Genomic DNA, 25,584 nt, shown 5'->3' with positions numbered 1-25,584 from the left:
TAACCTCCGCTCTCCTCCCCCACGGAAGACACTTCCCCAGGGTCACAATAGGCAGAATGAGATAGACTTTCTCTCCTCCCCCAAGGTGTCTGCATGCAGGAATCACCTTCATCCCCAAAGGCATCGTGTTTGTGTTTTGTTTGTTTGTTTTGAGACAGAGAGCGAGTACAAGCGGGTGAGGGGCAGAGGGAGAGGAGAGGGAGACTCTTAAGCAGGGGCTCCTTCTCACACCCTTGGGATCATGACCTGAGCCGAAATCAAGAGTCAGACGCTCAACGGAGCCACGCGGGCACCCCAGTTCTTTTTTTAAATGAAGTTAGTTTTCACTTATTTCAGATGAATGCAAGGCAATAAAGAACAACTAGAGAAGAGAGACTCGTTAGACTAAAAATACAACCAGGTGTCAGACGCTAATGGGCAACGACCTAGGATAGGTAAGGAGTGGGAAGCCCGCGCGACAGCCCCACCTCTGTCCTTACGGATGTGCCTGGGGCCGTGGCCAGGAGCCATCAGCAAAAGTGCCATCAACTCACAGAGTCAAGCTGGCCTTTCAAAAGTGTCAACTTCCCAGATTTCCTCAGATTGATCTGCCAGGCAAATCCTGTTCCCAGAGCCCCGGGCAGACTCCCCCCATCCTGGGAAAACAGACGGACACAAAAGCCTTATCTCTGAGTATAAGGTTGTATCATTCTTTCCAACAGGCTAGCAATTGATGAACAATTCAGTTGTCGGGAGGGGAGAGCCTCCCGTGTGGCAGTGAGCCTGGCTGCCACTCCACTCCTCGTCACTTTCATTAAGCTGACGTCACTTGATCACCCGCAGTGTGTGTCCCAGTCTTGGGAATGATTAAACTTGATTCTACCCTGGGGATAAATAATGCCAGCCACCATTTCCTGTGCCAAGTGCATTCCATGCTCTGTCACGAATCAGTTAATGTACACGGTATTTTCACGACGCGGACCAGAAAGCTGTGGGCGTGATTATCTCTACTCTACAGATGAGGAAACCAGGGCTCATGGAGGTTAAAAAACTCACCCCCCTCACACAACGAACAGGAGGCAGAGCTAGGATTCAGGCATAGGCTTACCAAATCCTTCTTTCCTTTCCTCCAGCCCAGCAGCTCCCAGACTCAGTCTGCACATTAGGATCCTTCCACTTCGTCCCCCAGGGACCTTTTCACACTCCCAACGCCCAGGACATACCCAGAAATTGCAATCTTTAGGGAAGGGACACGGGCATCGGTATTGTTTTGAAGGTAGCCACGTGATTCCAATGTGCAAGCCAACTGGGGAACCAATGCGAAGGGTTTGGAAGCGTCTTCAGCTGCAAACGCTTCCCAAATAACCCAAGTGCAAATCAGGAGAAAGGAATGAAAAGGAAGCAAATTAAAGAATGAGCTAAGAGTGGCTGAAGAGACGTGCGTGAGTAGAGGAATCTGTTTTCTCCACGGGTAATGGAAGAAACTTGATGAGAAGTAACTTCCCTGACGCAAGAGTAGACAACTCAAATGGGTGGGGTTCTGGTTTCTAGCAACTTGGTGTTTTTTTGTTTTTTTTTTTTTTAATGTTTACTTATTTGAAAGAGAGAGAACGAGCAGGGAGGGGCGGGGAGGGGGGTCATGGTACAGAGGATTAAAGCGGGCTCCTAATGCGGGGCTCGAATCACGAACCATGAGATCATGAGCAGAGCTGAAGTCGGACGTTTAACCAACTGAGCCCCCCAGGCTCCCCAGCAACTCAGTTTTACGGGATGAACTGAAATACACTGAGCATAGCTCTCCTATTAAGTGGGGTTTCTCTCTGCCCCACTCTTGGGGGGAGAGTGACTGTTTAGTTGGTGTCTATTTATACTAGAAGCTGCTTTTTTATGCACCAGGGTCTGTGGCTGGCACTGCCCACACTCTCCAGACCAGTACCGTGAGCCTTCTGATGGCCCTTCTGTAACAGCAAAGCCTGGTAGGGTTATATCCAGAAGAGCATTTGTTTTAGTGCATTTATGCAACATATTCAAATTCCTTAAACACTGAAATTTGTTGAAGAAGCCTCAGTCCTCTACGATGCTAAGAAGAAGAGTTTATTGGGATGTTATCTTGTGGAACCTTAATTTGAAATGTTTGATGGCCAAGTATACTGAGGAATTACTGCTTTTAGTTGGACCGTAAGTAGAATTTTGGCCACATGGAGCATGACTGCCATGTCTTGGCTGAAGTCCAAGAAAGGATAATTAGCAAATGATTTAGTGGTGGTCACACACTTGCTTTAGTTCATACTTTGCTTTATTTTAAGTAACACGTATTGCCTGCAAGGGCCTAGTGTTCGTCACTGAATGGAAATGCTAGAATTTCCAAAGCTTATCACAAGTCTTATATTCCAGTTGGGTAAATTCCTGTACTTAGATCTGATGGATCTTTCTGCTTCAGATAAAAGATCTGAGCCAACGATGAATGAAATCCACAACTTACTGGTTTTCTATTCGTTTTGTTTCCCTCTTTTGTACTTAATGGCAATAGATCTCACCGCGATATAACTAGACCAAAAACATGAAGTCAACCCTACTTCTACGCATCTGTTTGCTGGGACAGGGATCTACCGAAACCAACCTTGTCGTTTGTGTGCTGCTAAGATGGACCCAGGAAATTCACACTCACTTCAGAGAAAATGTGGGCCAAGAATAACTTTCTAGGTATTTCTCCCCACTCTCTCATTATCATGTATCCTTTAGTTTCAGTAAGTGTAGTGTATTTTTTTTTTTTTTTTTTTGAGAGAGAGAGAGTCCATGACCGTGAACGGGGGAGGGGCAGAGAAAAAGGGAGAGAGAGAATCTTAAGCAGACTCCACGCCTCGCACAGAGTCCAACGCGGGGCTCCATCCCATAACCCTGGGATCATGACCTGAGCCAAAATCAAGAGTCAGATGCTTAACCAACTGAGCCAGCCAGGTGCCCCAAGTGTAGTTTTTCTAAAAAAAATTAAAGAGCTCTTCTAAGAAACTCTGAATTCTAGTGTTTTGATAGTACAAATGGCATCTGGTGTTCTATTTATAATTTTCCCAAGACTCTAAAGCCAAAATCATTGTGCTTGAGAGTAGTTTTTGTTTCCATCCACTTATATTTGGAACTTGTCACATCTCCTGTTGAATTTAATGCGACTTTCCTGGGTGGTGGTACTTGCTTCCTCGCTACTGTTTAGGGATCTAGAAGAAAAGAGGGGGTCCTGTTTGGAACCTGTGAGGAGGAAGGCCCACTGAGAACATATTTGTGAAATGTGGCCCCAAGGAATGTTGCTGCGAGGCCACCGGAATCGGGCAAGTCCTTGGAAATACTATACCTTTGAACAGGAGTGTTTGACTAATGTACGTGAATATAATCCTAAGATTCCGAAAACCAAATGAACAATAAACTTGTTACTGACTAGAAAACCGCAAAAAAATAAAAATAAAAAATAAAAACAAAAAAGGCCAAAAAACAGAAGCTGTTTTCCACACTGGAATGTTGAGCTAATAACCTAGTCATTTTTAGGGAAACATGTGGCGTCTATCTGCCCATGTGAGCCTCCTTTGCACTCGTATCCTAATATGTGACACACCCCTGTCGCTCCTTTTGAATATGCAGATCCTGATGATAAGCACAGACATCATTTTAATTCATCACCCCACCTCCGATCTCAACACAGCAGCCGGCATTTAGTAAGTCCTACATTAAGTATGTGTTGGGTGAATGAAGGAACATTGGTATTTGAAGACAGAAGTACAACATTCTGATAAAAAAGCCAGAAGCTGGGAAAGAGATGGGGCCTCAGTGGTGACCGGGCCTCCCACGCAGAGATGCGGGCCTCGACCTGGGGGCTGGTGATCACTCTCTGGGCGGGAAGCTCCCCAGCTCTTATCACAGAACCCCCGGCTGGCCTGTCCTTCCCCGTGGTCTCCCCAGCTGACCACGTCTTTGGAAGTTCTGCTTCTCTGTGACCTGAGTGCATTCTGGCCACTGTGCTATGGCCACCAGGCCCACGAAGTGTGTGCATGGACATATGCTTCCATCTACACAGGTGAAACAAAACTCTCAGAACATGGACATTTCTGGCAAAAAGGACTCCCTTTCCTTCATTAGCTTTTCTCCTTTGTCCATTAGTAATAAAAGAATGGGAATAATGTAATGAGAGTGAGTGAGGTGCCAATGGATGTCTGTTAGCTGGGGCTCTTTACTGAGCTTGCATGACATGGTGGGGGACGGGGAGTGGTGCTTTTAAATATTAATGCAACTCTTCACGAAGGGTCCTTTAAGACCATATAAAACAAGAATTTGGCTCAGTCTTCATAAGAAATTTTTAAAAAATCCTCTGAATAGGAATTCCTTCCATTCAATAGGCATCTTCCCCTCACCCACGATCGCCCAGGCAAAATTTATAAAAGGTGCATTCAAGTTCCTTCCCAACTGTGCATACTGACAATCTTAGCCGACTGAAAGCCACATTTATTTCCAGAAATATGGATCATTTGGTGGATTTTAAAATTGTATTAATATTGTACATAATATCTTCTTAGAAAATATATTTGAGCACAGTGTTGGAACTTGTATATTTTATACATATATATACATATATATACATATATATATACATCTATATATATGTGTGTGTGTGTGTATATATATATATATATATATATATATATATATATTCCTTTTATTTCCTTATTGCCCACGGCTAAAGTCTTTTTCTATGAGATTTTTGAAAATGCTTTGGGGGCTCCTGGGTGGCTCAGTCAGTTAGGCGTTTGACTTTGGCTCAGGTCACGATCTCATGGCTAGAGCCCCAACTGAGCTCTCTGCTGACAGCTCAGAGCCTGGATGGAGCCTGCTCCAGATTCTGTGTCTCCCTCTCTCTGCCCCTCCCCTGCTCATGCTCTCTCTCTCTCTCAAAAATTAATAAACATTAAAATTTTTTTAAAATGCTTCGAAAAAGATGTGTATCTGAGAAGAAACAAGAGAAGTAAACATAAGGTTTCTCATAGATACTAAAAGGTACAGTAAGTACCTATGAGACAATAAATAAGACCAAGTCTAAGCACTTCAGTAGGCTCCCCTCCTGGTAATCTTTAAGCAACCCTCTGAAAGCCCTGCTATAAAAACGATGTGATTTGATGACAGCCACAATAGTGTGGAATATTCCCCAATTTTAAAAATTGGATCAAGAAATAGTGGATTTAGGAAAATTACTAATAATGAACGGAAAGAGGCCTTCTTCTAAAGCATCACACTCACCCACTTTCTTAACTGCTTGTATTCTTAAATCATTTAAAACAAATTGCTTTTGATAAAAGTAATCATCTATGTGCAATTTCTGTGCAGAGACCATTCTGAAGCAGATGTTACGGGTTTTTTTCTCCCCCTCTGAAGAATTTATTAACCACAAAGGAACTGCTTGAAACCATCTTATTTGAATGAGATCTCGGTATTAGAATTCAAGGAAGAGGCCAGCGTTTACTTAGAAACCAAACAACTCATATCAACGATTCTTTCTAATTGTGTAAATACCAAATAGCTTCAGTCTGTCAAAGTCACCTGATACTATTTTAAAATCTAGCTCAAAAAAAAAAATTTTTTTTTTAAAGCTTTCCTTTGCTGCATGCAGAAGGAAGGGAAGGAGGGTGGAGTGTTAAATATTCACGCTGCTTCACAAAGAGAGCTTGTCCAGATGCTCAGGCAGAGGGTGGTGGAGGTTTTGGAAAAGGGAATTCATCCAGGGAACAAAAGCATGAACGTCTGCCCTTGTTAGGGTGCCTCTTGGGAGTTTAAAAAGATTGCCTTGATAGCACACCTCCAGCTAAGTGCTAAGACTGCGCGTGAACTTGGTTCTGAAGGAATGATCCTTATTTCTTAAGTTTGTTTGCTATCCTACTCTTTCTCCTCCCACCCCATCCTCAGAAAGGAACCCCAGAACCTTCTATTTATTTGTCTTTTTTCTCTACATTAAGAGTTCCAAAATCCCTTTGCTTATATATGCACTAGAATGTCCACACGAATCCCCGAATCCAGGCTGTTCCCTTTGTGGGGAGCAGGTGGGGTGGGGGCAGGGAGCCAGATATGTGGCGTATCTATCTGCCAGTTGTACCTTTGGCCACAGAAGAATGGAAGGAAAGGGATCTTTGCTTATTTCCATACCAAATTTAGTGCCAAGCAAGGTCTAAGCTTTCTGAATAGGCTCACGTGTTTGGATTTCTTTGGAGTTTAAAAATTTCTTACTAGAATATTGTGGAATACACAAAAATATACTCTAAAACACTGGGCAGGGAGTCAACCAAAATAGACGCGATCTAAAAGCCTATAGCTGTGGCTAAATTACCCACAGCCTTCTTCAATTTTCTACTTATTTACTGGAAAATATAATCAAAATATAATTCTATTATAATCAATGTAACAGAAAATATAGTACAGTCAGAATCTGAAGAAAGCAAACACGTAATATTCCTGGGGAGGAATAATCTCTAAGCCGTGTTGCAGAATGCATCATCAGAGAGAGCCTTGGCCCTCGTAAATAGCCCAGCCTTTCCAAAAAAGAACAAAGAGTGGTTGTGCAAGTCTAGAAATCGACAGCAGTTCGGTGTAAGAAACTGTGAAAGACCCAAACCACATATGCACCTCTCTCTCTAGACACAGGGTGATACAAAGGGCTTGGCTGCTGGGCAAAGAGGAACCACGAAAGATGCGCTGAGCCAGCTACAAGACAAAGTAAATGACTAACAACCAAAATCAGTTTCAATTTTTATTATGAACGTCCAAAGTAGACAGCATACTGTGAAAGTGTTAGGTTCTCACTGATTAAGTTTCAAGAGACCACAGACTACTGTATTCCAAGCACTTTAATTTGTGACAGAGCCAAAACAAACAAAAGAATGATAAAAAATATTCTTTTCGGTGTAAAGAGTGCTCTTATTTGAGTTGCTGTTGCTGTTGTTGTTTTTTTCCCTGCAGGTATTGTGAACACTGATCATTTCCAAAACGCAAATCCTGGTCTGGTACTTGCAGCAAACTTTGATAAGCTCTGCCTGAATAAGAAGCTAAGAAGAAATGTACTTATAAAGTATGTTTACAACACAATGTAATATGCCCATTCATTGTCATTTCCTTCTTCTCCCACTAGGCTTCTCTTCTACCACCTGGGTACCTGCTGTTTGTAATAACGGGTCACTGAAGGCTGGAATGAAATACCCAGAAGACTATATTGAACCCCGGATTTCCTCCAAGCTGCATTGTTCTTTCAATGAAAGCTTAAGACTTTCAACGTTTGAGACTGTCCGAGGAGACGACTAATAAGGGATTAAAGTCACCAGTCAAGAACTACAGTCTATGCGTGTCGTGTTCAAGGAAAAAAGCCATGGTTTGCTAAAGCTATGGTTCTAATAATCTGTAGTTCCAACACAATACGACTTTTCCCCCCGGCAGGGTTTCCTTGCAATCTGCCCTCTCCATCACTGGTTCTGGATCATGCTACAGCTGGAGTTGGTTGCCATTTATATATTCCAATCAATTCTGGTCCTGTGGAAGGTGCATATCTCTTACAGATGCAATATTGTTCATCTGAGTGCATCCTCAAAAAGAACAATTATGAACTGGAAACTCATAGAGTTTGTGTTTAAAATTTATAAAATTAAACCTGTTCCAACAGGTAATACAGGGAGGCATGCTTGCAACCCGTGGATTCAATCAGAAACAATGTCTGAGAGCACAGAGCCTTCTCAATAGGTAACGGCGGCTTCCTTTTAACGCTTCCTTAAACAAGATCCGATGTGATGCACATTAGAACTTTGAAGCACGTCTCATTTATTTCTACAAGGCCTGGGACACGGGAAGGTGCCAGAACGTCATTCATCATCTTGCCTGTTGACAAAAGGAACAATAACTGGTCATCACTGGTCAATGGAATAACTTTTCCTAGTTTTTTTTTTTTTTTCCAAGATAATTCCTAAAGAAGAGATGATGTCAATACAACAGCAAATGTTTCAATGTTTGATGAATTTCTGTGCTTTACAACGCCATGTCTTCTTCCAGGAGGGCAGGAAGAATGAGAGTGTGCAGTGTTCATCTCTCTCCTCGTGCTGGAATTGTTCAGGAGAGCCCCCTGTCCTGGAAGTGAGCACACCCAGGCTCCAGACGCGATTCCACCAGTAACTATGTCACCTAACCTTGCCGGGCCTTCCTTCCTTCACATATACCCAAGAAGACCTCAGTGGGTGAGTTCTAAAAAGAAGGCCAATCCAACCACATTATTGGGTTCATGCGGCCCTGCCTCCATAGCTCCATACAGACCACAACCAGGTATAACCTTTTCAGTCTGTGGCAACGGCTAGGCTTAAAAGAAGTCTCAAACTGTTAGTGTATGAAGTCAATTAAAACCGTAAGCGATAATGTGATTAAGCTAAGTGGGTATAAACTTCTGAAAGCACCCATTTCCCCATCTTTTGCTGTCTTAAGATCTAAGAAGTGTCTTTGGTGGGGGGGTATCTGCTGGTTTTCTTAAATTAAGAAATAACTGTGTAAAAGCTGAAAACCACATTAAAAAAGATAGCACAGACACCTGCTGTAAGAACATACTACATAGCCATAAAATTCAACTAGGTGGATGTGTTTAAGTAGCTGTAACTGGTAACTTTACCGAGGTACACGTTGCAGAGGTGGGACCTACACACAGGAAGTCTGACCCTAAAACTGATGCTTTCAACCACTATGCCAAATTACTTCACCATAGTTTGTTAAAATAATAATGAACTGGGGCTGGAAAGTTTAATGGAACTCTCACAGACGCCCTAGGTACAACCAGGAATTAGGTTAAATATTTGGAAACTTCAGGCAATTAGTTCCCATTAGTAACAAAATGATACATTTCAGTAATTGACAAACTATATTTAGTAATTACGATTTGATCTTTATGCCTCTGTGGCTGGTAAAACTTAGACGATGCCAAAACAACCATTTATTTATGTTATATTTACTTTTGAAGGCATCCTGGTTGTTACGTGTGCTAAGAAAAATGCGGAATAATTGTTTCATCTTTCTACTGTGTGTTTGGCAGAAGGGGAGACACAACTTTGTGAAATGTGTGAACGATCCACACAAAACAAAATAGGCACCAAGGTATCTATTGCTTCAGATTATTCTAAGTATTTTGCTAGTGTGTTCATCCTTCAAATGCTGACTTAAAAGCTACTCGAGAGAAAACGACAATGAAAATACGCTCATTTTGACTATCAGTAGCTACAGCACTAGAGGAACAGAGCCATTTCCTTCAATGTGGATAAGATTTGCCAGGTTGTAACAGGATAGGCTTGTCACAGAGCAAATCAGCAACTGTGTGGTAAAAGGCACCGAGACCACACCGGGGAATAAAACGAAAAAGACACAAATTTACTCAAATTGTAGGGCGGGGACATACCAGAATGATCTATCTAACACATGCACATACACACCAACACAGGCTCAATTTCTGTGTCTTTTGTTGCCAAGAAAGAGAAGTAAAGATTTCTGTCTTATCAAAAACATTTTAAATAAGCAAAAGAGGAAGAAAATTTACTATGGGATTCTGGCAAAAATTTCTATGCTGGTGGATTTCGGGGATGTGTATATCCTAAGTCCCTGACGGAATCGCTTCAGAGCATGTAAAATGATCCATCACCGAAGAGGATGGATAGTAAAAAGTAAACATCAAGTACTCATGCAAACAACAATTCAGAGGTGGAGATAATGGTCACAAGGCCTGTATTTGGAGACTGCTGCAGTTATCAAAGTGCCTTCACATTTATGAACCTTCTGGTTCTTATAAAGGGGGACCCAGCCTACACATGAAGCAGCTGAGATTTGAGGGCTTAGGCAGCTTGTCCAGCGTCACGTGGGAACGAGAGTGGCCGAGCCACTGAGTGGGAATGAAAACCGGGTCCTGATTCCCTGGCCAGTGCTCCATCTTTTCGACGAGCTGTCTCTGGCTAGCAACACTGCGTTATCAATGAATTCGTTATTTATTATTATTACTCATCTCTTCTGCCTAGTTTTGTTGCTGCCATGACCCCTCACATATTAAGTGCCTTATGAAGAAGCCCTAACCTTGCAAAGCAGATAGAACTGTCTCACCATGTAACAGAGGCTTGGACTGGGGTTTGGACAAATGCCTTGCCCAGGGTCACGTGGCAAAGAGCGGAGCTGGACATCAAAGCCACGGCGGCGGTAAGAGCTCCTGCTCTTTGCATTCACTGTGTGTGCCGTCTTGGCGTATTCTGGGTTCTGGACCACTAAGCCCAAGTGTGCATACGTGCTGTGCAGCTCCATCTTTAGCAGCATAAGCTGCTTCCTTCATCTAAAGCCTCGTCACAAAAAAAGACACCCAGCTGCCCTACAGGTCTGCCCCAGAGCAGACACTCCGCATGGGTAGCTTATCCCAAACTCCTTAAAGAGCCAGCGCACTCCTTGTTAGCAGCTGCCAATGTGCGTCACTGTCCCCCATAATAATGGCTATAATTTCACAGAAAAGAGTAGGAGGCCAAAACGCCCCCTTGTCAATGAGAACATGGCACAGAAGATGACTTTTAATTTAAAAAAAAAAATTTTTTTTTAACGTTTATTTATTTTTGAGACAGAGAGAGACAGAGCATGAATGGGGGAGGGGCAGAGAGAGAGGGACACACAGAATCGGAAGCAGGCTCCAGGCTCTGAGCTGTCAGCCCAGAGCCCGATGCAGGGCTCAAACTCACGGACTGTGAGATCGTGACCTGAGCTGAAGTCGGACGCTTAAGCCACTGAGCCACCCAGGCGCCCCTAATTTTTTAATGTTTATTTACTTTTGAGAGAGAGCGAGCATGAGCGGGGGAGGAGCAGAGAGAGAGGGAGACACAGAATCCGAAGCAGGCCCCAAGCTCCGAGCTGTCAGCACAGAGCCCGACGCGGGGCTCGAACGCATAGACTATGAGATCGTGACCTGAGCCGAAGTTGGACATTTAACTGACTGAGCCACCCAGGCGACTGATTTTTTTTTTTTTTTAAATAAATAAACTGAGACACAGCAGTGCCTGGAGATGAGAGTTAGTTAACAGTCGACGGCAACTGTAAAAGTTCTAGAACCAGTTTTCTGCAGCTCAAGTTGCCACTGATGATGTTCTTTGCTGCAACGTAATTTTGAAATGCAGTTATTCTTTTATAGAGCTGGTATAATAAAGGCAAATGGACTTAGAGGTGTCCCTATACAGATGTAACTCACTTGGGTCTGCTGGTTCTGGGTAATTTACACACGTGGCTCTCTCCATCTGTGCAAACAGCCCTGCAAATCAGACAGTTTCATGCATCCCACGCTGCAAACCAGAGAAATAAGGTTCAAGGAGGTTACCTGACCTCTTTAATTAATGAACTAATGAGACTATCTGGCCAAGACAACGCGGCTCCAGGGCGGCAGAAACAGACCTCAGGCTAAGCGTGCCTGACCCCAAGTATTTTATGCCTTTCCTTTCACAAGCTGCTGCACCCCAGGTACCTGAAGTGCCAGACATGCCAACGGCCACCCCACATTGTGACCCACGTGCGGGACTGCTGAGGAGGGGCCGGCGGTGACCAGGGCAGCAGGGGAAGCACACCTGCTTCCCAAATAGCTATATCCTTTCTTACTTGCAAAAACCCTGTTCTAGAAACAGGAGCCAGGCTTCCAGGTCAATTATAGGTGTCACAGAAGAGGGAAGGAGGAGGGACCAGGCAGAGTATCTCCACAGAGAGCCCACGACAGGCGAGGCAGCTGCATGCAGAAATAGAAATCAACCTAACTTTAATTCCATGGTAAAGGCTTCGTGGTCTATTTCACGTTTTACTCCCTTAAAGTAATTGTGTTCTGATTTCCAAATCAGCAGGCTGGAAATGGCTTTAAAGCCTGAAGAATCATTTCTAAATGACAGTTGAGAAAGAGAATCTACAGAGAGGCTCTGACCCCTTTTTAATGAATCTCCTTCATTTCTTCCCTGGCAGAATTGCCAGTGATCAGCAAAGTGACCGATCAGAATTCACTGCCTTCCTCTCCCCTGTTCGCTTACACAAGGAGGAGGTGTGAGATTATGAAGCCAGCCACAGAAAACCTGCCCAGAGTGTGATCTGTTCTGGCACGAATGCATTGGATTCATCACCAGTGGGCTAACTAAGGAGGTGATGGAGCGGTACCAAGAAAACTAGGTCCTTGCAAACAGACTTTCAGATCCAAGCCTCAGCCAGCCTGCCCTGCCTCGTCGAAAGGCAAGTGCCAGAGTTATTCAGGGATGCCAGACCCCAATCTGCCTCGTCCAGCTGATCCTTCTGGTCAGCCCATATGGGAGCAGGATGCCTGGCACAGATCGGAAAGTATCAGTGTGTGCAGACATGTTCTAACATCATTGGCTAATGTTTCATTGTTCTGTAGTTAAAAACCTACTTAAAATGTGTGGAGCAACGTCCCACGTCCCATTAGATTAGAACAGTATGAAGTCTAGTCTTTCCAAGTACGGAGTGTAAGAATAATTAAAATAACATAAAGGCAATTATGCCCTATTGGGGAAGTTTATTTCCACGATGGGGCATACCCAGGGCTCCTTTATTAAACTGAGATCACATCATGTCCACACATGTATTGTGCATAAAATCTTTGTGCATAGTTAATTCCAACACAACATAAATAACCACCATATTAGTGCTAAAACAGAACTTAGGAATTGCAGGGCACAAAATTCTCATCCTAAACATTCACAAACCGAAGCTCAGACGTCTCCCATTTGTCTAAGGGTACACAAAGATTGGGAGTCTAGAAGACACTCTGATCTCTTGTCCTCTAAAACGCTGTATGTCCTATGATGTCCCACACTCATTTCATTCAAATATCTCAGATAGAATATCCTGGAAAATTATGCCATTTGGCATGAATGATCAAAAAGTCCGAATGCATGGACTTTTCAATGATCCAAATATAACAGACTTCTGGACCATCACAGACAGAGCCGTTTCCACGGGTGGTGAAGTCCACTCTCACGTGAGCTGGTGGGATGGAGACACAGGGTGTGGCAGACCCTTCTAGCAAAGCTCATTTATGGAGAAGCAGTTCAGTACACTGTTTAAGGTACACTCTGGAACCCACCCATCAGGCTTGCATCTCTGATTCTGCTTCTTATGGGGGGGGGGGGGAGCAATTCTTGGGTTACTGTGAGTTTGCACACCTGTACAACAGGGATTAATCCCAGCACCAAGGCTAACTGTGGGGGTTTAGGGAGGGGCCATGTGGAAAGTGTCTGTCACAGAGGAGGCAGGAGGGATATGGATTCTTTCTCGGCCACCCATGTTCTCAGGGAGCCCTGGCGACACAGAGGAGAGCAGAGATGCTCCATCCATCGTTAGGTCACAGGAGCAACTCTGTGAATCCTTCTCAAGCGGCTAAGGCCCTGTCACCGGCCTCCCATGGTCCATATCCCTGGGAGAGGTCGGCTCCCATCATCATCTTCTCTCTCCTGTCCTTGCCTCTGAGCTCCTCTGTGACCGACTGAAAAAGTGAATGAAAGGCCCAGAGCCCCTCACCTTCCTCATGGATCAGGGCGTTAGTAATCCCACAGGCCACGCACTCTGGTCATTATGGAGTCAGGGTTCCTCCCTTCTTCACCCTCCCCCAACCATGAAACCACCCCCCTCCTCCCTCTTTACTTCTCAGCAGTCTCTCTCTCTCTCTCTCTCTCTCTCTCTCGGCCATTCCTGTTTGCAGGAGAGAACCACCCCAAGTAACTAGGAATCAGGGCACTTATATACATTTTTTTTTTTAAATTTCAAAGCCTTTGCCTTTGTTGAGATAAAAGGAAAACAAAGCATCCGTGTTAACATTTCACAGATGCCCTGGTAAGTCTGCACTTTGACACCCTGAGGCCTTGCACTTGGGTGGGGCGAGGAGATGAAAAAGAACAGAGAAAGAGGAAAAGAGCAAGTTATCAAAGGCACCATTCTAGAGCCTCAAGACTGACCAGAGCGTAGGCTCCATGCAAGCCAAGCCGAGATTTGGCTTTGCTGTTGTGTCAGGGCCCCTCCTGGCACAGGGCTTCTCAATGGCTCCTCAGGGAAGGGCAGGGGGAATGAAAGGGAATTCAACTGAATGCCATCCTGCAAGTCTGATGGTCTCCTGGCTACCCTTCAATCATCTAGACCTTCTGTAATAAAAAACAGCCCTGTGACACTCTTTCCTTTGGCAGTGAAATCACCTCAACCACACGGAGACCCCCAGGCTAGAGGCTGATGCTAAATGCTGATGACTTTTCCATGGGAGCTTGCTTTAGGCCAGCTCTCCTTCTAGCTTAAAGGTTAAAAGGTTCAACTTTGGGTTTCCAAGAACAGAGACTGTCATGTGACGCTCACATGATGCACTACCCTCGTTTTTCAATCTGGCCCATTCAAATGGTCAGTAGTGGGATGTATTCTTCCTCTCTCCCAGGCTGGAGCAAAACCTGTTAATATTCATTTAGTAAAGTTGAACCCATCAGATAACAGATTTTTAAAAATAATTTTAAAAGTTAACCTTAAAAGACTTCTAATATTTTTTAGAGGCATGCCAACTTTCATGCATAGAGTATACTCTAGAAACACAGGGCAGTAAGTAAATTTCATTTTTAGAGTACTGGGAAAAAACTGGTGTTTAAAGAAATCCTATTGGTTAACCTTCTTCAGAAGGCAAAGAAACCTTTTTGAAAAGTGAACAATCATCCTTTTTTTTCTTTTTTAATTTCAATTTTCATATATCCAGTTTGCTTAAAGCAAATTCAATCTGGTGTCCTCAGCTGTCGTCACAACTGAACTGGAGAGATTATATGGCCACCAAGTTGAACAGATGCTTTTTTCTTTTTTCTTTTTTTTTTTTTTAATAGCTGCAGAAACTAATTTGCAAACTGAATTCGCGGTGAAGAATTGACATGACTGTAGTCAAAGAAATGACAAGCCACTCGCTTTTCTTGGCTGCCATTAAATAGCCCCAGGAACAGTGACTCACACTGGAGTTCTCAGGACAGGATTATCCACGCACAGCCCTGTGGGACAGTGAGCCCTGAAGGAGCAAGGCCCCAGGGTTGGAGGGAAGGGACAGGTGGCCAGAAGTACCTTCAGGGACCCAGCCTGCCTCATCCACAGCCCCCTCCCCCGCCTTGGAGGACTCCACTGTGTCCGTATCAGCTCTTGACTTTATCTTATCTGTATATGCTTTATCTGTTTATCTAGAACACGTATTTAAAATCAGGAATTTGCTGCTTAAAAGAACCACGAGAAGGTTAAGTGAGTGAAATGGAAAGAAAAGAGAGAGAGAGAGAGAGAGAGAGAGAGAGAGAGACTGTTACTCTCCTTGCCCGCTTGGGCAGAACTAGTGAATGGGTTCACACGGTCTGGTTAGTTATCAGAACTGAGTGAATTTGCCTTCCTTTCTGTCTCTCTCAAGGGCACGTAAAATAACCAAGATGGTGCTAGGGCTCCACATCCACAGAACGAGCACCCTGCAGTGGTGGCAAATGCAACAGCCAAGGTCACCTTCACACCTACAGCGTAGTGAGGACACGACTTGGCCCCACGACTCCACGGTCAACAGCCATCAGCCTGGCTTTAACCGAGGCCCCCTCGGTACACCGAGTAGTAACTCTGAGGTCAGGGAGAAACAATATACTTGAACTGCATGTCTTTTTATTTTTTGGAGCAGAATAATAGTTTTCAAGAAGGCACAGCGTCTTATTTAATAAGCTCACAGAGAACTCCAAACATGACCCAAGTTAATGAGCCACTGATACTCTTTCTACAAACAGCACAATGTCAGGGAATATCCGTTCTGGGCAAATATGAAAGCAGAAAATCGAACAGGATATGGCTTTTTAAAAAAATATGGGCGGCTTTCTACGACCATATTCTCAGAAGCCTTGACCAGGATTTGGGATAAGAAAAACTCTTCATCTGCAGCGTTTGAGAGCTGATGTGTACAGCCTCTGTACCCCACACAGAATTCCCTCACGTGCTCACGAGGTGACGTGGCACAGAACATTCCAGGACACGTCCCACGTCCCACCCGCATTCCATCCAGCTGCCCAGAGTGGGAAGACCTTAGACACTAGTGAGCGACACTTCTCAGATGTTACCAGACCCCCGGATTACAAATCCCATTACAGTATGTCATTTCCCTCCTAAAACAGGTAGGCAACAATGAGCAGAAAAAGGCTGGCTGGAGACCCCGAAGGTGGCGGTCAACGGGGCCAACTCACCAGCAAAGTGACACATCCCTGCTCACTCGCCTTGCAGGGAAGGTTATTCACATCTGTGCCTTAGCAAAATGATAGATTGTTACATGCCACGAGTCAGCTTAGAATAGCTCCAAGCATCCATATCAGAGTCAGGAGTGCTATGGGACTCTAGCATGAGTTTATAGGTAGCTTCCTAGTTCCGAGCTATGAGATTCCACTGTGTCAGATGCACGAGTGCCGAACCGCTTGGCTAGAAGCGGGTTTGCCCGGTTCCTTACAGGACCCCCCGGCCTCTGGGATACAGTGTGGAAGCCACTGATCTAACATATACAACCTTTGTTTGGAAAGACTTGTTCTACAATGATTTTAAGCAGTATCAGTGAATCTGATGAACTCATGACCCCAAGGTCAAGAGCTGAACACTCTACAGACTGCGCCAGCCAGGCGCCCCTCCACTGTCTCTTTGTATCTTCAAAAGAAACTGCTACTTATTTTTCCAACCACCTGCCACTTAACACGGTCAAAAGCCTGTGTCCTCCCTGGCCTCTGGCGATTCCAAAGAAGCTTTTCCTGCCTCTTGGGACAACCTTGCGCTTAACTATTTATCCTTTTCCTTAAGTGACTGCTTGAGCTTATTAGCAAGCCTTAGCAAATCCTGGCAAGGGGACCACAGAGGGATTGCAAACTTATCACTGCAGTACGAAGTGGGGGGAATGAGGGCCTGACTTCCGCTCCTGACCTCCAAGCAGCCGTCATTAACCTCACTTCACAGAGGGGGACACCAGCTCCTAGAGGCTAAGTCACCCTCTCAGCTCGTACCATTCTTGCAAGGCAGAGCCTACATTTGAACCCGAAGTCTGTCCTTTTTTTGGTGATGTCTCCGCAACAGAGGACTGCATTGTATCCCCCAACAAGGGCTCCAGCTTGGTGCAGGCCGGGTGATAGGAAGCTTCTGCAAGGCTCCAAGATAAACCCGGTCTGACAAAGGGCTCTTCTGCATCGAGAACCCACTGTTGGGTTTAAGCTGCCAGCAAAAAGCATGCGAGCAAATCATCTCCAGAGAATCGAGTTGCCAAAAATGTTGTCAAAATGTCTGGCTTTCTTTCCCTCTGGAATTATGACAAGTCACACATCTTTTCACATTCTATAGCTCACTCTTTGGAACATCTCCCAGGATGCTTAATAGAGTGCCACGCTGGAGAAACTGTCCAAGGTTAACACAGTCGTGGCTGGACTTACACCAACATGCCACAAGGCAACAAGCGGACAGGGCACGGAGTCATGCCGCAGGGAAGGAGGCAACGCACGACTGGTAGTTATAAATTAAAGTAGGAGGACCCGGGTGACAGTGAGACGGGCATTCAATGTCACTCTTTTGTTTGCATTATATTAACTCGTCAGGGATGTCGAAAGTGTTGAAAACAGATACTTGACTACCAGCAAAGGAGCCGAATAAATAGTACGTCTACTCATTTATTTCTTATTTACTAAAAAGAAATGAAACTCAAGCTACAATTTAGAAGTGGTAGTATGTTAGGGTTTGTCTTTAGAAAAAAAAAAAATGTGTATCATGGCTCAGTTGGTTGGGCATCCGCCCGGCTGTTGATTTCAACTCAGGTCATGATCTCATGGTTCATGAGTTTGAGCCCCACCTGGGGTCCTCACTGGCAGCGTGGAGCTGGCTTGGGATTCTCTCTCTCCCTCTCTCTCTCTCTCTGCCCCTCCCCAACTCTCTTTCTCAAAAATAGATAAACATTTTAAAAAATGTATATCAATCCTCAATTATATCTCAAAGTAATAATTTAAAGATTACCTCAGTGGAGTGGAGCCTGACTGACTCAGTCAGTAGAGCACACGACTTGATCTCAGGGTCGTGAGTTTGAGCCCTATGTTGAGCGTAGAGATTATTTAAAAACATTTATTAAAAAAAATTATCTCAGTGGATATATGATATATTCTTTATTTTTGGTTTATTCCAAATATACCCAAATATATTTTTTATATTTCTTAAACTGCCTGGGCATTTTTTTTTTTTTTTTTACAGTTAAGTAACCAAACATTTGGTGGTGGATATAAAATAAAAAAAGATATTCTGGTGTCACCTCGCTTTATTGCTCTTCAGAGATACTGTGTTCTGTACAAACTGAAGGTTTGTGACAACCCTGTGTCAAGCAAGTCTATTAGTGCAAATTTTCCAAAAGCATTTGCTCACTTCCTGTGTTTGTGTCATATTGTGATACTTCTCACAATATTTCAAATTTTTTATTATTATATTTGTTATTGTGACCTATGATCAGTGATTATGACTTGCTGAAAGCTCAGATGATGGTTAGCATTTTTCAGCAATAAAGTATTTTTATTTTATTTATTTTAGACAGAGGATGTGTGCATGCGAACAGGGGAGGGGGTGGGGGGGGGGGGGGAGAGAGAGAGAGAATCTCAAGCAGGCTCCATGCTCAGTGCAGGGCCCAAAGCAAGGCTCGATCCCATGAACCTGGAATCATGACCTGAGTCAAAATCAAGAGTTGGACACTCGACCAACTGAGCCACCCAGGTGCCCCAGCAATGGAGTATTTTTAAATGAAGTATACATGGTTTTCAAAAAAGCATAATGCTATTTTGCACACTTTACACACTACAGTGCAGTATAAACATAACTTTTATATGCACTGGGAAACAAAAACTTACTTTGACTCACTTTATTGTGATATGTACTTTATTGTGGTGGCCAAACCCGTAATATCGCTGTGTTCTCAAAAAGCCTTTAACTACAACTACTTAAATGGCCCTCTGCATCAAGATGGGGTTAGATGGATTCCAATTTTGTTTTGTTACATGTAAAAATGAAACTGCCAACCGACTATTCATGATATCCATGCTGGGGGTGTGTTTCTAGTAGTGAGGTAAGTAAGCCCTTTACTCTGCTGTCTCTGTCTCTTTAGACAGGTCCTCTTGGGTCCGAGATACTTTTTCTCTTGCAAAGAAAGCAACACATCTCTGAAGTGAATAAAATCCACAACCCTCATCTTTTACCACTAAATTCTAGCCACTCGTCCTCAATCTCAGGGTCAGTCGGGAGTTAGCTGAGAGAAGCGTCTCAAGTAATTTCTTGGGTTTAGTTCCAATGATCAAGTGCAAATCTGCAAATTATTTCTTTTAAATAAGAAGTTGAAAGGATTCAAGGTTATCCCTGTCGCAGTCACTATCATTTATGTTCCGTGTTTTCTTGAGTGGGAGAAAGGGAGGATGAGTTAAGGGGGTTTCTTGTGTAAACAGCGTTCATCGCATCCATTTCAGTTGAACAAAGGTTCTGAGTGCACCGTGGCTCTAACCGGTGGGGCCACAGATTGAGGGCAAGGCTGACACTGGAGCTGATTTCTTTTAGGAAAACTGTAAAGAACACTGAAACATCCTAAACTCTGGCAAATCAATACACATCAGGGAACCAGGGGATAGGGTTGCCAAATATAGCAAATGAAAACACTGAAGAAATAACTTGTAGTGTAAGTATTCCCAAATATCGCATGGGACATAACTTACACTAAAATTCACTTGTTATGTATCTGAAATTTAATTGAGTTGGGTGTTCTGCATTTTATTCAGCGCCCTACCAGGGCGTCAACTGTGTGGGTACCTCAGGGACACTGAGCCAACATAACAGGTTGTGTTCATTTCCACAGCAACATGGTTAATCTAGAACTGAAGATGTTTTTCAGGATGTGTATCCTTACCTACTTATTCCTGACTATAAGAATGCTCCCTTTGCAAGTTCCCTCCTTTCTCTCCAGCGGGTAATTACTGTGAGCTTAACCACATGCCTGAGACGTTCCAGGAGCTGGGGACAAAGAGGTGGTAAAGCACTGCCTCTGTTCTGGGGCAGTTCACACGCCGGCAGAAAGAGAATTAAAGCAAGTGGACAGAAGTGTGCTATAAATGCACGCGGAGTAGGTGAAAGACGGTCCCAGAGGCTGAGGGTGGGCACTGCTTTAGACAAGGTGCTCTTCAAAGCTTTGTCTAAATTCAGACAGACGGAATGTGCGGGAATCTGAGGAGTGTGGAAATGTGACAGGGTATGCGTGTATGTGACAGAGAGAGAGGGAGAGAGAGACTGAGATTGAGAGAAAGGAGATGAGAATAAGAGGGGAAATGGTCACCCGACATTCTCAAAGCAAAGCACGGGTAGGAGCCACTCAGTGCCAACAACAAGGAGCCTTCAGGCGAACCCTGTAGCACAGGAAACCAGCGTCCTCAGTAAGGAAGCGGCCACCTCCTTTAAGAACACAGACCATCTCCAGAAAATCAACGTAACGCCGTTTACACACTGTGTTTAGAAAGGACACCTGCGACCAGGAAAACAGCTCCCTCTGTCCTACCAGCCTGTCCGAGAGGAGTCGGGAGGAATGTGTGTGTGGCCACCACCTGGACCCACATTCCCCGCTCAGAGCAACTAGCGGACTGGATTGTGGTCTCCACACGGGAAATAAAGCCCCCATGGCTCCTGAACCCTTCTTCTTTTCAAAAGGACAAGGGCAAAGATCTGCTCTTTGGTTGTGGTCACGGCAGCACTGACCGGAGCCAGGAACCTTGCCAGCATTTAACAGTTATAGTTAATGACACTGTGCCTTTGACTTAGCACCCAAAGTTCTGAGGAAGGACTTCCTTTTAGATCCACAACAATAAATACTTTGTTTTAGATATAAAGGTATATCAAAATATCTATCCTTAACAATCTACCTATCTGAAAGAAAAGCGTTGTTGTTTTTTTTTTTTAAGAATTAAGTAAAAACCCACAGCTCACTTTGACGTGTAGGAATGTGTGCTACTCTCTGGCATCCAGAAGGGTCGATATGCAAATTAGATTCTGCAGTTTCATTTCACCTGCTTCTACCTTTCATTTCAATCAGGTTCGACCCTGAAAGGTAATGATCAAATCAGGGAATGAACCAGGTTGAAACTGATGCCTTTTTCCTACAAGAGAACCCAAACTTTTTATTATTATTATTTTTAAAATTTGTAATGTTTAGTTTTTGAGAGAGAGACAGAGTGTGAGCAGGGGAGGGGCAGAGAGAGAGAGAGGGAGACACAGAATCCGAAGCAGGCTCCAGGCTCTGAGCCGTCAGCACAGAGCCCGACGCGGGGCTCGAACTCACAGACTGAGAGATCGTGACATGAGCCGAAGTCAGATGCTCAACTGACTGAGCCACCCAGGCGCCCCTCCCAGGAGTTTTTTAATAGGCTACTTGTCCATTTGAAATCGATGACCAGTAATTTCAGTAGGAAGTTATAGAGCACCTCCTAAGTGTCAGGCACTCACTGATGACCAAACAAGAAATCAATCCCAGAGGAAGAGAATCAGCCGTGGTCCTTCACTGCAGTCCTGAGCTGAAGTCGGACGCTTGGCCGCCTGAGCCACCCGGGTGCTCCTACTAAACTTTTTAATCTTGAATCACACACCCAAAAAAAGGAGACCATCTCAAATAGCCACATCTTCTATAGCAACAATTCAGAATTTGCACGTGATGCTTTGAGCAACCACAACCACACAGAAATATAGAATACCGAGTCAGAACCGCAGAATCTCAAGTCCAAAGGGGCTTACATGTCTCAGACCAATGCCCACTTGGAACCCTGAGTTGTCTCTCACCCCTGAAAGTGGCCTTTGTCCAGGGAGCCTCCCTAGGGGCTGGGCCTCTCCTGAGGCTGCCATTTCTTCTGGGTCACCTTTGAGGGCTAAGAAGCCTGAATCCATGCCCTCTGGTGTCACAAAGGAGAAGTCCAATCTTTCTACGCGCTTCACTTATTCTAAGCCAGTGGTCATAAAACCCTTCAAATATTCTCTAACGTGAGTATATGAATCCTCACCTGCCTTATACAGACTCCCCCAAATCTGGATCATTCTCCTAGGGACACATTTGAAACACGTCCCTTAAGGTATGGAAACTGGAACTGAATTCGAACCTTCAGATGGAGTGTGATCTGTGTGGAGCCGGCCAGCATGGTCAAGGATGACCACGCATCTCAGTGAGAACCAGATTCTGCTGCTGTAGACACCTGAGCCTTCTCCTTGGTGTCTGACAGCCGTGTGAGTCTGACTCTGTCTCTTCCTCACAGGTTACTTTTTTTTTTTCTTTAAGTTTTATTTATTTGTCTTTTTAGTAATCTCTACGCCCAACACGGGGCTCCAACTCACGACCTCGAGATCAAGACACGCACGCTCCACCGACTGAGCCTGCGCCCCCCCTCGCGGGTTACTATTAAGCAGCATCACTTTATCTCACACTTGCAACAAGTAAGTTTTCTGGACCCAGGGACAGAACTCACGCAACATTTTAGTCTTCTTTTCCACCTTCATATAACCCGTAGGTTTAATCGGCATGCAAGCTATCCATTTCCTCATTCAAATCAGTAGTAGGGAAATGGAAGAAGGCAAAGCTGAGGTTAGACATCTGTGTCCCATTTCCGCCTCTTTAGATCTGCAAGAGCACTCAGAATGTAGACATCGCTGCCACAGCACTGAAACCTCCTCTTGGAGACTTGTCCACGCTGGCCCCGCGTGCCAGCCTGTGACTCCTTGTTCCCGGCTGTCCTTGTCCCTTGCCCCCCTCATTTCATCTTGGTGCTTCTTCTTTATCCATTTGAGTTTGCTTTCCTCCCTGTGACCGAGGCTGTGGCTTTGTCTCTGCTTCACACTGTCAGGCAACGGCAGGTAGAGAGGGTTGCCCCCCCCCCCCCACCGACCCCGTGCTCTACTATGCGATCGGGGGCCACCCTTATGGTCCCGCCTGTAGGGCTGACACTGGTCCACTAGCCAGCATCTGGGGGGTGGGGGGGGAGACGAGCCAGTCGGCTGCACTGCCGTCCAGGCCTGATTTCTCCATCCTTTCCCTAAACAGATCTTTAGCAACTTTCTTAGAGACCTTCCTCGCATCCTGACACAGAGCATCTACAACATTTTTCATGGATCAATCAAATCACCCTAATATTTAAAAGCCGCAATCTTACTTCTGGCAGGAATTCTTCTCAGTGAACCTATGCCAGTTCTTTGGGACACAGAATTCCTTTTTAATAGCTGACAAACCTTTCAATTAACTCTTTTTAGCATCACGCTGGGAATGATGACAAGTCCACTGGCCTGTAGTTCTAGGAAACTACCTTCTTCTTTCCTTGAAAATCAAAACATCCGCCTAGCAAATTCCAAGCACAGGAATCCTTTCTTGCTTCCCACAATTTCTGGATTTTGCAGCAATTTTGAGATCAACCTATAAATTCTGGTTTGCAGCGATGTAATTTTTCAAGGCCTGGGTCACTGTGAGAATAACAGGGGTCTTCTCGTTGTCGTCTGATCTTCCTTAGATTTTTCCCTCTTATGTCGAGTGTTTGCTCTGTCTGCTAATGTAACGCCCCATGCCCCCTGCCCCCTGCCCCCTGCCCCATGCCGTGGCACTCTCCCTTCCTCACTGTTTTCACCCTGAGCAACATGTAGAAGACATTGGTGCCGTCTTCAGTATTTTACATAAGCTGCATCTCAAACCAACCTGTAGCCTCCTGGCTGGCTTCCTAGAGCGTTGCCCTACTTTTCCTGGCCACCTTGGACCGTGCATCTTTCCCCAGAACTGTCGTTTGCACAAAGACCTTGTTTCTTCTTCATCAGGACTAGGCGTCACTTTGCATATCATAGCTGGATTACATTATTGAGTTCATTAGCCCTCCCGTGTCCGCTTCCCTTTTTGAAACCCTACCTCCTGAATTTATCTCTGAGCCCTTTGAAATCTGTCTCCCCAAAACTGTCACAGTTCAAGCAGTAGGCCAGCCACACGTGCTCGATGCCAGTATTACGCACGGCCACATACTTAGGGTAACAGCTACCCGCTCACTTTACACAGTGTCTTTACCATAGATTCCCATCAGCGCCCAGGACAAACAGGCATCATTAGCCCCATTTTTGTGGAGAGATACAGAGAGATTAAGCCTGTGGCCCAAAGCGACCTGGTGAGCAAGTGGCAAAATAGGAAAAGCACAGCTCTGGGTGACACCAGGGCTCAGGTGTTTCCTCCAACCTACATGGTCTTTACTCTCTAGAAAGTTTTGCTTTTTTTTAAGAGGATGATTTAACTACTGCTTTTCCAATGTTTATAGCTACTATTTCATTCTTTTTTTCCAACTGCATTTTTTATTTTTATTTTTAGTTTATTAAGTGTTTACTTAGAGAGAGGGGGAGAGAGAGCATGAGTGGGCGAAGGGACAGAGAGGGAGGGAGAGAATCCCAAGCAGGCTTCACACTGTCAGCGTGGAGCCTGATGCAGGGCTCGATCTCACGAACCATGAGATCATGACCTGAGCCGAAATCAAGAGTTGGACACTTAACCGACTGAGCTACCCAGGCACCCCTGCATTTTTTATTGTGATCTCTCTCTCTATATATATTTTTTGAGGTACACTTGACATAAGATTATGTTAGTTTCAGTGAAATAGTAGTGAAAACCTTCTTTTTGCAAAGTTTTACCCTATATACTCATAAATTCTATATGGCAAATAAAAATCTTCTTTATTTTTAGGAATAAAAAATACGCCTTGGGGCACCTGAGTGGCTCAGTCGGTTTCACGTCCAACTCTTGATTTCAGCTCAGGCTGTGATCCCAGGGTTGTGGGATCAAGCCCCATGCTGGGCTCCATGCTGAGTGTGGAGCCTGCTTGGGATTCTCCCTCTCCCTCTGCCCCTCTCGCCCACTTGCATACCCTCTCTAAAAAACAAACAAACAAAAATGTCCAAATTTAGGACTAGGTGATTTTATTGTTTCCATACTTATCTCTATCTTATATTTTTTCCTACAGTATGCATTACTTGCATGACTTTTAAAATAGAAATAATAATAAAAATAGAATCCGTGTGTTCTGAGACACAATTTTATCTGCACAATGGGACAGATACTCTTTACTATTTAGCAAAAGTTAAAAATAATTACAAAAGGGAAGTTTTGCAAAGTTAAGGGGCTTCACGACTGGCATTTTATTATAAAAATAGGAGAAAAATACATTTGTTTATTTTTTTAAAGAGGCACCTGGTCAGCTGGACTGGGAGGGGGGTGTGGCAGGTCTGTATTAACTCAGGGCTCCGCTGTCTCCGCCACCGGGGAGTAAAAGCTAATGTCTCCCCCTGTGCTCCCATTTTGAGTTGACTGGAGCCGTGTCCAGGAGTGGAGTCTAACTAAAGGCCTTCTGTTTTCCTCCCCCACCCTATCTCACTTCTACCTGGGAGCAAATATGATTCATGTAGATGGGCACAGAGTGGGCCTGCTCCCATAGGCCTTAGTAAATTCGTTAACTAACGAATGTGATAATTGGGGAGTTCTCCTAC

The 25,584-nt window shown here is 44.5% G+C and overlaps 1 protein-coding gene across 1 annotated transcript in view; it reads right to left on the bottom strand.

Moving 5' to 3' along the window:
- Window positions 1–6,744: 6,744 nt before the first annotated feature.
- SCAF8 (SR-related CTD associated factor 8) overlaps window positions 6,745–25,584 on the bottom strand; it is a 158,918-nt gene continuing 140,078 nt past the window's right edge. The window contains 1 exon segment of the mRNA XM_042940135.1: window positions 6,745–7,872. The gene's annotated coding sequence lies outside the window, so the exon portion shown is untranslated.

The sequence above is a fragment of the Panthera leo genome, chromosome B2, assembly GCF_018350215.1.
Source record: "Panthera leo isolate Ple1 chromosome B2, P.leo_Ple1_pat1.1, whole genome shotgun sequence".
In the NCBI taxonomy this organism is placed as follows: Eukaryota; Metazoa; Chordata; class Mammalia; order Carnivora; family Felidae; genus Panthera; species Panthera leo.
The sequence above is the reverse complement of the archived record's forward strand: the minus strand, read 5'-3'. Positions and strand labels throughout refer to the sequence as shown.